Source organism: Pogona vitticeps, chromosome 2 (assembly GCF_051106095.1).
Source record: "Pogona vitticeps strain Pit_001003342236 chromosome 2, PviZW2.1, whole genome shotgun sequence".
Taxonomy (NCBI): domain Eukaryota; kingdom Metazoa; phylum Chordata; class Lepidosauria; order Squamata; family Agamidae; genus Pogona; species Pogona vitticeps.
Window position 1 is genome coordinate 259,040,914 of NC_135784.1, and position 14,470 is coordinate 259,055,383.

Here is a 14,470-nt window from a genome sequence, read left to right on the forward strand (position 1 = left end):
TATACAAACTATGAATTGTACAATGTTAACAGATAACAGCATATTGTTTGTATGATACTAGGAGTTACACTGTTTACTCTCTATAGTGAGAAAGGTGTGCTGTTATGCAAACACTTTGACATAAAATATAAATGTGCCTTTAGACCAGCAGCTCCCAACGTGTTTTTGAGTCACAAACCCCTTTTATAATAGCTAAGTAACCTGTGACCCCACCACCACCACATTTGCATGAAAAATACATTTTTAATGCAGTAAAGTCATCATGTCTCAGAAAGCAGAGGCTTCTTTCTCTCCCCACGGGCCTGTTTCTCATACATACACATACATGCTAACTTTAACATCCTGATCTGAAAGGTCGAGGAATAAATTATTTTAAAAGGGCTACAACACATATCAGGCAACCTGCAAACTGCCCCCCCCAAAAAACGCACTTTGTGACTCCCAGGTTGAGAAACACTAATTTACTCTGTGAGACATTAGAGGAACAGCAGACAAGTGCAGCCACTGTCAAAAGAAAAATTCATCCTTCCTCCAGATGCATTTGGACTGCAGCTTTCACGATCCCTCACCATTGGCTATGTTGGCCTGTGGTGGAGCTACTGTTTTCTGGTGGGTCACAGTTGCCCATCAGTACTTTAGACTAAGGGATGAGGGGATGGAGGAAACAAGTGTGAACTGTCACAAAGTTATTGTAACAATGGAGAAAGCACAATAATAGCAAACAGAAAAAAGTGTTATATGTTGGCCCAAATCCAATTGCCAGTTCCAACTAAAATAGACTCATTGAATGAAAGGTGGCCATTTATTCCAGGCAGATCCTGCAAGGACAGCAAATAAAAGAAAATAAATAGCAGCAGCAGTGATAGGGGCACGGCTGTTCCAGGGAACAGCTTTAACGCCATTCTCTCACAGCAAATCTTAGCTGCCCACAAACAAGAGACAAATCAGAGCTGCAGCCCTTCTGGACTACATGAGGAGTCCCATCTCTGGTAATCCCATTACATCGGGGGTTGTCTGGAAGTACACTTCTGGGGGAAGCAATTTCCCTTAAGCTCCTGCTTGCTCCCTAAATTGCTACCAGCCGATACAACTATGAACTACACAAAAGCTAAACACAGATAAATGGTGTAATTCCTGTCCATGTCCGTTTCACAGGTATCCATTCAGAAACTCATTCTCTACTATTTTCACAGTAGTCTGTGTGAAAGGGCCACACTGGTGCCCAGTGATGGGCCTATTCCTGTTCCTTCAAGAAAGATAACCCCCTGGTTTAATCCAGGACCTCCTTTTAATACCAGTGGGACTTCCAACAAGAGTGATGCAGACTCCAAGGTTGCTGATGGAAGCTGACAACTCAAAAATAGAGAAGGACCTGGCCCTGGAAGCCTTGGGGCTGCAGAAGCTTCCAGAAACCTTGAGGCTCAGGATGGGGCTGGATCCAAGGAAGACCAGAAATATGCAAGGCTTGGAGAGAAGGAGGAGGAGGCCAGGATGTCAGGAGAGCACAGGGTGACACCATAGTTGAACAGTGGATGGGAGATAGAGGTTGGGACGATGGTGGCAGAGAGTAGAGGAAGAAAAAATGGAGAAGATGAAGAACTGGGTATTGAGCAGTGCCATAGATGGAACTGAGACTTTCAAACACATATTAATGATGGACATTCCTGGAAAGAATTGATGATATGAACTTGCTGTCATTTCATAATATTAAAGAGTCCTTATAGACAAAGATGGAACTTGTTCTATATTTGCTATGATGAAAAGTTATTTTCTTTGAACTTTGTTCACCTTTTATCACAATAGCATTCCTCCTCCCAAGCTGAGGTGTTCCTGTTTCTCTCTGAGGGCTTGAAAAACATCCAAAAGTCTTATAGCTACAGAAAAACTGTACGCACAAATGCGATAGGCATAAATATATGAAAACTAAACTTAGGTTGTAGGCAGTGTATCCAGGAGAGAGTGAAGTAACTTATCCCCATTTTTGGGACTGCAATCAAGCTGTTAGAAGAGAGAGTTTGATTAAGTTACTACCCTGTTTCCCCAAAAATAAGACCTAACCTGAAAAGAAGCCCTAGTATGATTTTTCAGGATGGTTGTAATATAAGGCCTACCCCCCCCCCCCAAATAAGCCCTAGTTAAGTGAAACCCCACCCTCCACCATTGTGCAGCATTCTGCAGCAACCAGAAGATGGCATGACTATAAAATAAAACATCCCCTGAAAATAAGCCCTAATGCGTTTTTTGGAGCAATAATTAATATAAGACCCTGTCTTGTTTTCAGGAAAACACGGTAGTTTGTTAAATGAAGTTCTGTTGGCACATAAACTTGAATCCTTCCTTTAAGTTTGGGCCAGTGGGATCTTTTAACACCCCCTGCTGTCTGTGGAGAACTTGGGGCCACACAGTCTGCAATAGTATCTTTTTAAGGCATACAAATTTGCATTTATTTAGATATACAATTTGAATTTTTTTCAAGCCAACCTAATTTGCAATTCTCAGACTAATATGTGATTTAGTGCACAGTTACTGTACAGACTCTATCACATTTTGTATTATATATTCTGGCTCAAAGATTGTGTACACAAATATGTACACCAGGAAAGGTTGCAAAAAAATACGGACCTTTACTAAGCAATGAACAAAACATTAAGCAAGTCACTTTCTGTCTGATGTACATAAATTAATGAGAACTAGAATGCCACTAAAAGAGAGAGGGTGGGAGGGGAGATCTAGGTCATCAGAGATAACCATAGGTTCCCAAATGTTGCTGAGATAGCAAAATTTTAGCACTTTTCCAGGTCTTCATCGGCTCCTTGTTTCTGCAAACATACCATTTTGCCTGGGAATGATGTTAAAATTGAGGCTTGTCTACAAAGAGCAAATCCTACTAAACTTTCTGCTGACAGAAACACAAAAATAATAATAGAATCACTGATTTGTAGAACTGGAAGCAATCCCACAGGTCATCATCCAACCCTCTGCTGAAGGATATCCACAGCTAAAGGATTCTTGCCAGATGGCCATGCAATAATATATTTAAAAATGTCCTGTAAAGCAGTGGTCCCAACCTTGGGCCTCCACATGTTCTTGGACTTCATCTCCCAGAAATCCTGGCCAGCAGAGGTGGCAATGAAGGCTTCTGGGAGTTGCAGTCCAAGAACATCTGGAGGCCCAAGGTTGGGGACCACTGCTGCAAAGGAAAGCTCACCAGCTTCTGAGGTAGTCCATTCCATTGCCAAACAGCTTTTACTATTAGGAAATTCTTCCTAATTTTAGCTAAAATCTCTTTCTAGGGAATTTGAATCCATTTATTTTGGATCCCGCCCGCTGGAGCTGCACCAAACAATCTTGTTTCATCTGTGACATGACAGGACTTCAGATATTTGATGATGGCTGTCATCTATCTCTCAATCTTCTCTTCTCATCATTACCTGGACATATTCAGCTCCCTCAATTATTCCTCATAGAACCTGGTTTTCAGAACCTTCACCCTCTTGGCCACCCTTGTTTCGAACACATTTTAGTTTGTTCATATCCTTCTTAAACTGTGGTGTCCAAAACTGGACACAATATTCCAGGTGAAGTCCAGCCGAAGCAAAATAGAATGGCACTATTACTTCCTTTGATCTGAATGAATTGTTTTTAGCTGTTAGCTTTCTTTACCTACCAGGTTTAGCCTTGCTTTCTGGTGACAGATCCATACATCTGAGGTTCTCTTCCAGTTCCACCATAACTGCCATTTCAAATCTCAGTCCTTCTGATTTCTTAAAATAAAAGTCAAGTAAAATAGATACATTGAAAACATTAGTGCAAAGTTTAAAAATACCCTGTTCCCCTGAAAATACTGTGTTTCCCCAAAAATAAGACAGGGTCTTATATTAATTATTGCTCCAAAAATGCATTAGGGCTTATTTTCAGGGGATGCTTTTTTCATGTCCAACAATCTACATTTATTCAAATACAGTCATGTCATCTTCTGGTTACTGCACAATGGCGGAGGGTGGGGTTTCACTTAACTAGAGCTTGTTTTTGGGGTAGGGCTTATATTACAAGCATCCTGAAAAATTCTTGTTGTTAAGTCATGTCCGACTCTTCGTGAACCCATGGACCAGAGCACGCCAGGTCCTCCTGTCTTCCACTGCCTCCCGGAGTTGTGTCAAATTCATGTTGGTAGCTTCGATGACACTGTCCAACCATCTCGTCCTCTGTTGTCCCCTTCTCTTGTCTTCACACTTTCCCAACATCAGGGTCTTTTCCAGGGAGTCCTCTCATGAGATGGCCAAAGTATCGGAGCCTCAGCTTCAGGATCTGTCCTTCCAGTGAGCACTCCGGGTTGATTTCCTTGCAGTCCAGGGGACTCTCAAGAGTTTCCTCCAGCACCACAGTTCAAAAGCATCCTACTAAGGTTTATTTTCAAGTTAAGTCCTATTTTGGGGGGAAACAGAGTATGGAAGAATGTCATTGTAAAGATATTTATGCTGAATCTATGGAAGGCAAAAACGTTTGTCACAAGGAGGACTTTAATACTCTAATGGTGGATTCAGATATTACGGGAAAGCATGAAAGGGACCTACTAGCCCATTCTTCAACTTTTGAGTGAGAAAGGGGCCAAAGTCTTTCAATCTACCACCCCTCCAACTCTGGACTTCTTCCCCTTGTAAGGTATATGCAGATTTTCCCATTTCAAACACTTCATCGGATCCAGGAACTTTAGATGCATGAATCACTTGGTCCATTATCAATCCTCCAATGTGATACCTCAAGTCATTAACAGATTCTGTGTTACCTCATGTAATCAGTGCATTTGTGACCTATCTCTGCTATGAACTCCTAGACTCACTGCTTCTAACAAGTAAATCTGCAAGTCCCTTTTTGTTTGTCCTTGAAAATGGTAGTCTGTAAATACATCTTCATGCAATTTCTCAGCTTAATGAAATTCAAGCTTTTGATCATTCACTTGTCTATCTACGTCCCCTCCTCTGCATTTTATCATTGATTAAGTGTGATGTAGTGAGGAACTAGGCTTGTGTTGATGTGATTTAAAAATGTTCTTAAGCCACCATCTCATTTGGACTCATCTAGAAGAAATTACTTTTAAATGGCTGTTATTTGGGACTGATAGTCCCAGTGCTCTTACTGCATACAAAGTGCTAGGGTATTGAAATATTTAACATGGTGGTAACATATTCCCTTATCATAAAGTGGTACACCCCTGAAATGTCCAGAATAGCCAGTTACCCCCCAAAAATAATATATGCATCACAGCAAGGGAGACAACAATATGCAAACTGAAGAGAGCTAAATTAATACATTTGTAGCTCTACATGGTATAGAGATAGCGTAGGCAAATCTTTTATGAAGTCTTTATAAGACATCAGCAATGATTTCAAAATGTTGTCCTCTTGCAAATAAAGAGTGCGAGAGATTGACTTGTGCAGTTTTGGCCAGGAGTTTTATCTGCTTTCAAAACTTTCACAAGGTGATTTTCCTACATGGAAACAACTTCCATGTACAAAGCTGAATCACATAGCCATGTCAGAAGAATGCTGATGTATATATGGGGCCCTGGCTGGAATTACCACCACCAATCCAGATTTTCCTCCACCTAAGTTCCTATTCAGCACCATCCCACCTTAATGCTCTTAATATTAGAGGGACTGAAGACAAACTGTGATTGTTGAATTAAAAGACTTATTATGAACAATTCAGTTTTTCAAAATACCTCCAGTTTATGAATGTGGCATATTCTATACACACAATTCAAAGCACCAGGAAATGGCCTGAAATTGCTGCACAACATTGTGCCTGCACTACCAGGAGGAAAAAGGATACCAAACTCTACATACCAAAGGACAGCCTTTAACATTAACACAAGATACCCTCTTGTACTCACTATAGTTCAGGAAGTGACATACTGTAAAGCAAGGAAAACCCCCAGAAACTGACTCTTTTTTTCATCAGTTACCACTTCTCACACGAACACAAATCAACTGCAATGGCTGCTTTCTGCCAAGTGTGAATGATAGTGAGCATAAGAGGGTATCCTGTACACCATCTTGACTGCTGACATTGGTGTCATTAATATTCAGGCTGCCTTTTGCTATGTAAAGCTTGGCATCCTTTGTCTTGGTGGCAGTTCGGACATAATATTGTGCAGCAACATTCAGCCAATTCCTGGCATTTTGAATCATGGATACAGAGCACAATATCCCATATTCATAACCTGGAGATTTTTTTTTTTTTTGAGAATTGAATTTTCTGGCTTTTAAAAATAGAAGGCTAGGTATATAGATGCTGCACACAAATTCCAACAGTAACATCTCTCATGTAGTGCTGAAGGACCCCAGGAGATGAGCACCTGATCTGATCTATGGTTGCTGAGGAAGGAAAGAACCAAGAACAACTAGGATGTGGCTGTAGTCCATCTGTGCCCAAATATTTTGAAGGACTGTTTTCGACAATGAATTGGTGAAGAAAAGGTGTAAGTAACTGCAACATATTGAATGGAGAAACACACACATCCTTTAACCTCTCAGGTAAGCTGGTGTTTCCATGTTCACTCTGTGGAATGCAGACTAGAAAACTTTTTTTTCCCATTTCCAAGCCCTTTCCTTGGGGTAGGCATCCTGAGGAAGAAAAGCTAAGCTCTACAGACATGTTGCCTGCATGCTTTCCAGAAGATATCCACTTACTTTTTGAAATAAAAGAAGTGAGGACTCAAGAGTTAGCAAAGAGTGTCACTTGAAACCAAGATCAGAATAATTCCTACTATGTAAAAGAAACACAGTAAAGAAAGACTGGTAGGAAAAAGCAACTTATTTGAAATGTGGTGTTGTAATGGTGTTACAGATATCACAGACATAGAAAGGCAGAAAAGTGGGTGCTCATTCAGTAATGAGTTATATAAGAATATCTAAGGGTTCAGTCAGATGGGGAAACAGGTCACAATTAGGACTGTTTGTGGCATAATCTGGTGTGAGCTATTTCTTTTCTTTTTTTAAATAAGATTTTTATTCAAAGACTCCAAACATATAGTAAAAAATACACCATACAAAACAAACAAACAAACAAATGGAAAGCTACCAAACTGAACATCTCCCCCCACCTCCTTTGGGACAGAGATTCTATTATCGTCTGGACCTCAGGTATCTCCAAGAGGATTTCGGTGAGCACCGAGTTCATAAAATACTAAGTTTTGCCCTAAGTTCCTGTCTTTTTCTGGGCCCAATCATATATCAACTTCCAGCTTTGCTTTACATAGTCTATTGGTTGATCCCGTCATGCTTCTGAGAGCACATCTAATTCTTCTATATCCAACAGCTTCTTTAGAAGTTCCTCCATTGTTGGGGTCTCTTCATTCTTCCGTTTTTGGGCCCAGAGTAACCTAGCTGCTGTAAATGTATACATTAGACAATATTTAATTCTCTTATCAATAATTTCCAGCATAATATTCAATAATAACATTTCAGGTTTAAAATGTAATTTTTGTTGAATAATTTCTTTTGCCATTTCCCATACCTGTATCCAGAATCTTCTGAATTTTTCTTATGTCCACCACATATGATAATAGGTCCCTGGATGTTTTTTACATTTCCAAAAAACATTGCTGTTACCCTCTGATATTTTTGCTAATCTCACAGGGGTACAATGCCATCTGTAAAACATTTTGAGGATATTTCCCCTAAGATTCACTGGCTAAATCATTTTATGACACTCCTTCCACATCTTTGCCTATTCATCAATATCAATATTATATCCAAAATTACTTGCCCATTTTACCATCATCTCCTTCACCCTCTCATCCTCTAAGTCATACTCCAATAAGTATGTGTAGATTTTAAAAATAGTTTTCTCATTAGTATGTATCTACCATTCATCCACCTGAACTTTCCCCTCAAAAAACCCCACAATTTTATCTTTTTTTGTATCTTGATTCTAATTTCAGCATTGACCACCAGTCTGTAGCCAGCCCTAGTTCCTCTAGCTCTTGTTTATATTTTATATTCTGTTCTTTATTTAATAATACTTTACATGTGAGTAACACTTCCTTCTGCTTCAACACTTTCAGCGTAAATGCCTCTATAGGAGCTACCCATATTAGAATTTTCTTGTAAGTTTGTAATTGGAATTTTTGCCATGGTGTGAGCTCTTTTTCAGTGATAATCACACAACATATAAGAGATTGCAAACTTGTTCAGCCTTGATCTGTGACATCAAGCTGGACTTTTTTTGGTCCAGCGATAGGACTACTATTTTGGGGGGCAAGAATGGAACAATTCCTGCACAGATGCCGAATTACTTTAAGGGAGATTGCTTCCAGCAAAGTGATCCTTTCCAGTGTGATCAGACGTGATTTTTTCTCATCTGATCGCATCCTAAGTTTGGCATGTGTTAAATTTTGTCCAGAAATATTTGATCAAACTGAAAAAAGGATTACTATTTCTGATGCAGTTTTTCTTGTAGGTACACATGTACTTTGAAATTCATGTTTAGATGTATCACTTAATTATATAACTGCATTACTGAGAATTCTTTCTCAAACTCTTCTGTTCTCAAGAATATACTCTATGGTTTCAGAATAGACAGGAAGAGAAATGTTCAACAGTGGAGGAAAGAAACAGAATATTAAAAAGGTCATGGCTGTGTGACACAGTATTTTAATTCATGAAATATGGGATGCACTCTAAATGCCACTTGACACCTCATTGCAATGACAAATACGGTAATAAGGACCACAAAATGGGACAAATTATTCCATTCACTCAACAAAGACTTTGTTGAGCAATCAAAATGGTACAAAGTTAATCCACTTGTTTTTGCATTGTTTAGTCTTGCACTTTGTCCTCAAATATATTATTAAAAATTGGTCCAGCACATTTAAAATATCAATTTAAGGAAGTGGCTTATTTTTTTCCTCCATTTACTAATAATTTTAATTTTTAAATAAAATAATCACAAAGCTCAGTTAATTCTCTACCATATACTCTTTTATTTTTTACATAATGTTTTCTGCTAGTTTCTTACATTAACTCTCTTTCGTTTCATGAAATGCTCCATTGGAGCACAAATTCCTTCTCCCTTGAGTGGATAAAATTGATAAAACCCATTAACAGGCTTCTCAGTAAGCCTATTAATGTAAGCTATTCCTGCAATCCATTAAAATATTTGAGAGAGGGCACTGTTATTTCTGTCCTACCGTGCTGAGCTTGTACTTTTAAAAAGTGTAGATTTCATGATTTTATTCTTCACTGCACTGTGATTCTGTTTTCAGTGAATATCTGTTTGGTTGCTTTGGATTGGGAACAAGGAGTAAAGCATCTGTAACAAGGGTCTATATGAAAAATACTTGGGAAGAAGTTGAACCACATCCCCTTAGGAGAGACCAGTGAGAGTAAGCAGCACGTAGCAAGATATAGTCAAAGGCCAACACTGCATTGTGTTTGCTCAGCATCCTTCAGAGAGTAATCCAGTTTCAACAGAGAGTAAACATTCACTGCAAGTAATATATCAACAGAGAGATGCATCCATCAACAAATAATATGTGAACCATAATTTAAATGAAAAGAGACAAAGGAAAAAAATGCAAAGAGGTGACAGCTAAATAGAAAACTGATCCATTCACAAGAATATTTGACAGCGGTCTTGTAGCTTGTGCAAAAAACACATGATAAGTCAATGATCCAAACTTGTTCTTTGTAGTGTGCACTGTAATATGCATCAAATTGATTAGAACACAGGAACTGGCTGGCTGGTCCAGTGGTTGCTAGACGTTATGAGCCAGCCCAAGGTATTTTGCTTGTCTGAGGCAGACGGTAGGATGGCGGCCCCATTCTATACATAGATTCTATTCCATGTATAGAATCTGACTAGAATCTGAAACTATCATGGTTTGGGAGAATCGCTTTAATTAAGATGAAAATATTACCGAAGATCACTTTTTTATTTAGGATGCTCTCAATACGATTAGAAGAAGAGGATTTTAAATATTGGCAGGGATTAATTAATGGATTTTGTAATCAAGGCAAAAAATCTAGAATAAATAAAAGATATTGGTATAAGGCTCAAAAAAAAGGAGGTTTAGGTATGCCCAATGTTAAAAATTATTATATAGCAAATCAATTAAGAGTTATTGGATATATTATATTCAATAAAGAAAAATTAATTTGGTGGGAGATGGAATCTTCAGAAATAAATGGAAATGCTGAAGGATACTTGTTTAATATACTAAAGAGAAGTTCAATAAATCAGATTAAAAACCCCTTTTTAAGAAACCTGTTAAATATTTGGAATAAATATAAAGAGAAGTTTTGTCCCTTAACTTCACCATTAAAACTAGTGACTGAGACAGAAAACTTTCCTACAAATTTAAAGGATTTAGTAGAACTATTTAAGAATAAAAGGGTTGCAAGACTGAAGGACTGGATGGGTAACATGAGATTGAAGGAGTTAATTATGTCTAAACTGCAATCTAATAAACTATCATGGTATAATCTTATTCAGTTAGACACCTGGACAAAGGATTGGTTGAAAACTAATGGTAAATGTAGAGAACTTACTAAGTACGAACAATTTCTGTCATCACATGAAGATATGCAAGATACAATTTTGAAAGGAATAGTAAGTAAAATATATAATATAATTTTGGAACAAGAGGAAAAAGAATGGGGACTAGAAGGTATAAAATTAATTTGGGAAAATGATTTAAAAACAGAAATTAAAATAGAGGATTGGACAAAAATGTGGAGGATGAGAGTGTTAAGATTAATGTCAACAAGAATAAAGGAAAACAAATTTAAAATCTGTCTAAGGTGGTATTTGACTCCTGTAAAATTGAATATAATAAATCCAACATACCCCAAAGCATGTTGGAAATGTGATGAGGAAATTGGTATGTATTTTCATATGTGGTGGGAATGTAAAGTGGTTAAGAAATTTTGGGAATTGATTTTTAAGGAAATGTGTGATATATTTGGTAAAGATATTGATTTTAATGCCAAAATTGCTTTATTGTCAATTTTTGATAATACAGATCTGGACCATCACTCGAAAGAATTAATCACTAATTTTATGACAGGTGCTAGAATATTAATAGCTAGATTTTGGAAAGACAAGAATGATATTAAAATTGAAGACTGGTATTGTGAAGTATGGGACATTGCATTAAATGATAAATTGACTATGGAACTTAAAATAAAAAGAGGGGAAATAAGTTGTAACAATTTCTATGATATTTGGGGTAAATTTGTGGAATTTGTGTTAGTGAAAGGAAGGGGGAAAACCTCTAAAGAATACTCAATACAATTTTGGAGAGGTAATCTGTAAGAAAAAAAAATTATTATAGTAAATAGAGTCCCATGGGTATGGGGTGGACATTAGAATTTAGTTTATAATAAGCACTATTACTTGTATTTTTTTTTGTATTTTTGTTGTTATGTATGAGTTCTTTTGTGTATTTTTTTTGTATAAAATAAAAAAAATTAAAAAAAAGAATCTGACTAGGCTGGAAAAGCACCATCCCTGACAGCTGGGGAACTCCAGGGAAAAATGAGGGACTTTGACCCATCCTGCTGGAAGTCAATTGTGGGTTTCCTGCTCTGGCAGGAGGTTACTTCAAATAACCTTTGGGCTGCTTCCAGTTCCACAGTCTTATGATCCACCATCTGGGGTAGCCTCTTCACTCTGCATAATGTGGGGGCTCAAGATATTTTTGAAATCTATCAAGCTGCCGATATGGAGGTTTCTTATTCTCAGCATCTGATATTCAGAACTACTTTGCTTGTAATGTGGAGCTATGGGAGCTCTAACAGCCATAAAGAGAACTGAACTATAGGAATTGCAATGGTTCTACTTAAGCTAGTGCTTCCACATTGGCTTATAATTCCAGAGATCGAAAACTACCCAGTTAGCTTAGCTGCCCACTTCACAACATTCCACCATATTAATGAACTCCATCAATTGGAGTTCTGTGGAGAACTGCTTCCTTCGGACAGTCTCATTTTAGAATATGAACCAATACTGACATTCTGTTAATGGGATCGTTTCCCTCTTTTCCCTATAGCCTCACCCTGCCCCACAACACATGTCCTCAAAACGTAGTTTGAAAGCATAGGAACAGAAAACCTTCTGTACCAGTTTTCCAGTTGTCATAAAAGGCTGCAAGAGACATGGGAGGCAAATAAATTCTTCTTGCATTGGTGGATGCTCAGTAGCATAATGTTGGCCTTACGCCCTACTGCCATCACATCCATGGCATACGAGTCTAATTATTGATGTAACTAATGAAAGCATTTTCATCCTGCTGTTCAGATGAAGAGGATCCTGGACTTCCTCTCACAATTAGACAAAGGGCTAAAATATACATTATGCTAAGCCTGATTAATGTCAGAGTAGTGATGTAGTGGTGGGGGTAGAGCTGGTATGGGACTGTGACATAGGGAAAGGACAGAGCTTAATCCATCCTACTCACCCAAAACTTGCTGCTGTTGATTTTTCTTCTTCTTTTTTTTAACTACCAGTCTTCCTTCAGCTGCTCTTTCTTCCCAAATGTGTTATTTACTATAAATAGCATCATTAGGCAGGGGATGATTTGGACTGAACAGCTTCTCATATCTAATGGTAATTTGTGGAAACTAAAAAAAAAACCCAACAATATTCAAGAGCACTTCTGAAAATTCCTGATTAATGTAATAGCTGAAATCTTGTTGGTGTAACTATTGACATCAGCAGCAAGGGCAATTTTTCAAACATTAAACATTGCTTACTTCTGTCCTATGGCTCCCGTGTGTCCCGTGTAATCCCTTTAATTCTTTGCTAGCCTTTGGAGCCATGGGCTAGGAGGAGGAAGTGTTCAATTGCCCAAAAAATTGCCATCAGCAGTAATGCTATTGTGGCAGCAGCAATTTTCAGTAATTAAAGACTTCCTCCCTACCATCCTGTCGCTCCTACAGCGTCCAAACAATGAAGGGGATTTATACAGGGAGCTGTGGGACAAAAGTAGGAAGAGTTTAATTTCTGGAAAAAAATTGATGATGTCTGCATGACATATCTTCTGATGATAGCTGCATGAACAGAATTTTAGTCAATATATAGTTCAGCTCCAGATCAAATCTCTTACCAGGAGGAGAAAACACAAAGTAACTGCCATCAACGCTTTTTGAGGACAAATGGTATGCAACAGAAAGCCCTTTAGAGCGGAGCAACCAGACTTGCAAATGAACTTATGCTTACCGCCTGTTGACCAATCACAAAACAAAGCAATTTGAAATCTGTGAGAAGAATAAAAATAAAAATGATGTGCTTAAATAAAAATTGATTCCAACTTGCAGTGATTCTTTCCAGAGTTGCCTAGGTATAAAATACTCAGAAGTGGTTTACCATTCTCTTTTTCTGGAGGTGCTCTGGGATTGTGTGGCTTGCCCAAGGCTACACAAGCTGGCTTATCTCCCAGAGGGTACAGCAAGAATTTGAATGATGGATCCTGGCTCTGCAAGCAAGTACTCCAACTCACCAAACTATCCAGCTAGCTTTGAAGAAGACGGGAGGTGCAAAAAGCTCCTACTGAGGCTGTAATACATCCTCAGCACTTAAGGATTTCCATTTTCTGTTACTGGCCATCTGCTGTATATAGTTTAGCCCTCAATAACATAGTTTGGGCTATTTCATCCTAATTCTCATTTTCCTTTGGCACTGATGCAGAAGAAAGGAATAGATCCACTTTTCCAATTCGGATAATTGACTTTTCTTGTGCGTTCCTCCATCTGTGCATATCACTGTCGCTTTCTGTTTGTACCAAAGTCACCAAAGCCAGCTAGGCGAGACTTTTATCTCTCTATTATTGTGGTCTCTGCAAAATATTCATTGGTACATCCCCTGAAGGACATTATAGCAAAATAAATCAAATTCTTACATTTTTATCACTCAGCGAACATATTGTATGGGAAAATAGATCTGGATTTTATAAATATGATCTCAGACGACTACGTGCTTTCATAAAAACACAGTTTTCAAAATTGCTCAGAAAAGATAAGTTGGCCAGAAATGAAACTAGAGGAAATCTATTGTGTTTCTATACACACATATAAAAATATTGTGGAGCAGTTCTGTTGGAATAATACAATTTAAGATAGTGGTAATACAAGTATAACAACTGCTATTCATCTTGCCATATAGGGAAGGATGATGAAAGGAAAGCACAGAGATCCTCATCTCCTTCTTTGCAACATGTTGCTGTAGATATCACTAAGCTGAAGAGTCCTGGAACAATAAAAATGAATGAATGTGCTCATAACACCAGTTCAACAAAAAATAAGGAAGGAAGGAAGGCAGGCGGGTGCCATACAGCCAGAGATTTATTGCAGGCAAGGACTGAATACTCCAGCTAAAGATTCAGATATGTATTTATATATTTAGACATCTTTAACCTGTGCTTTTCTAACACAAATATGACCCAAGGGCCAGGAGAAAAAAACAT

The 14,470-nt window shown here is 38.1% G+C and overlaps 1 long non-coding RNA gene across 2 annotated transcripts in view; it reads right to left on the minus strand.

Moving 5' to 3' along the window:
- Positions 1-7,007: 7,007 nt before the first annotated feature.
- The window catches only part of LOC140704916 (uncharacterized), a 77,966-nt gene continuing 70,503 nt past the window's right edge, over positions 7,008-14,470 (minus strand). The window contains exons 4-5 of one of the 2 annotated variants that reach the window (XR_012084409.2): positions 12,467-12,629; positions 7,008-7,391 (exon numbers count right to left, since the gene is read on the minus strand). This is a non-coding gene — a long non-coding RNA (uncharacterized LOC140704916). Of the gene's footprint in view, positions 7,392-10,899; positions 12,630-14,470 lie in introns of those variants that run through there. The other variant, XR_013542153.1, reaches the window with a different exon arrangement.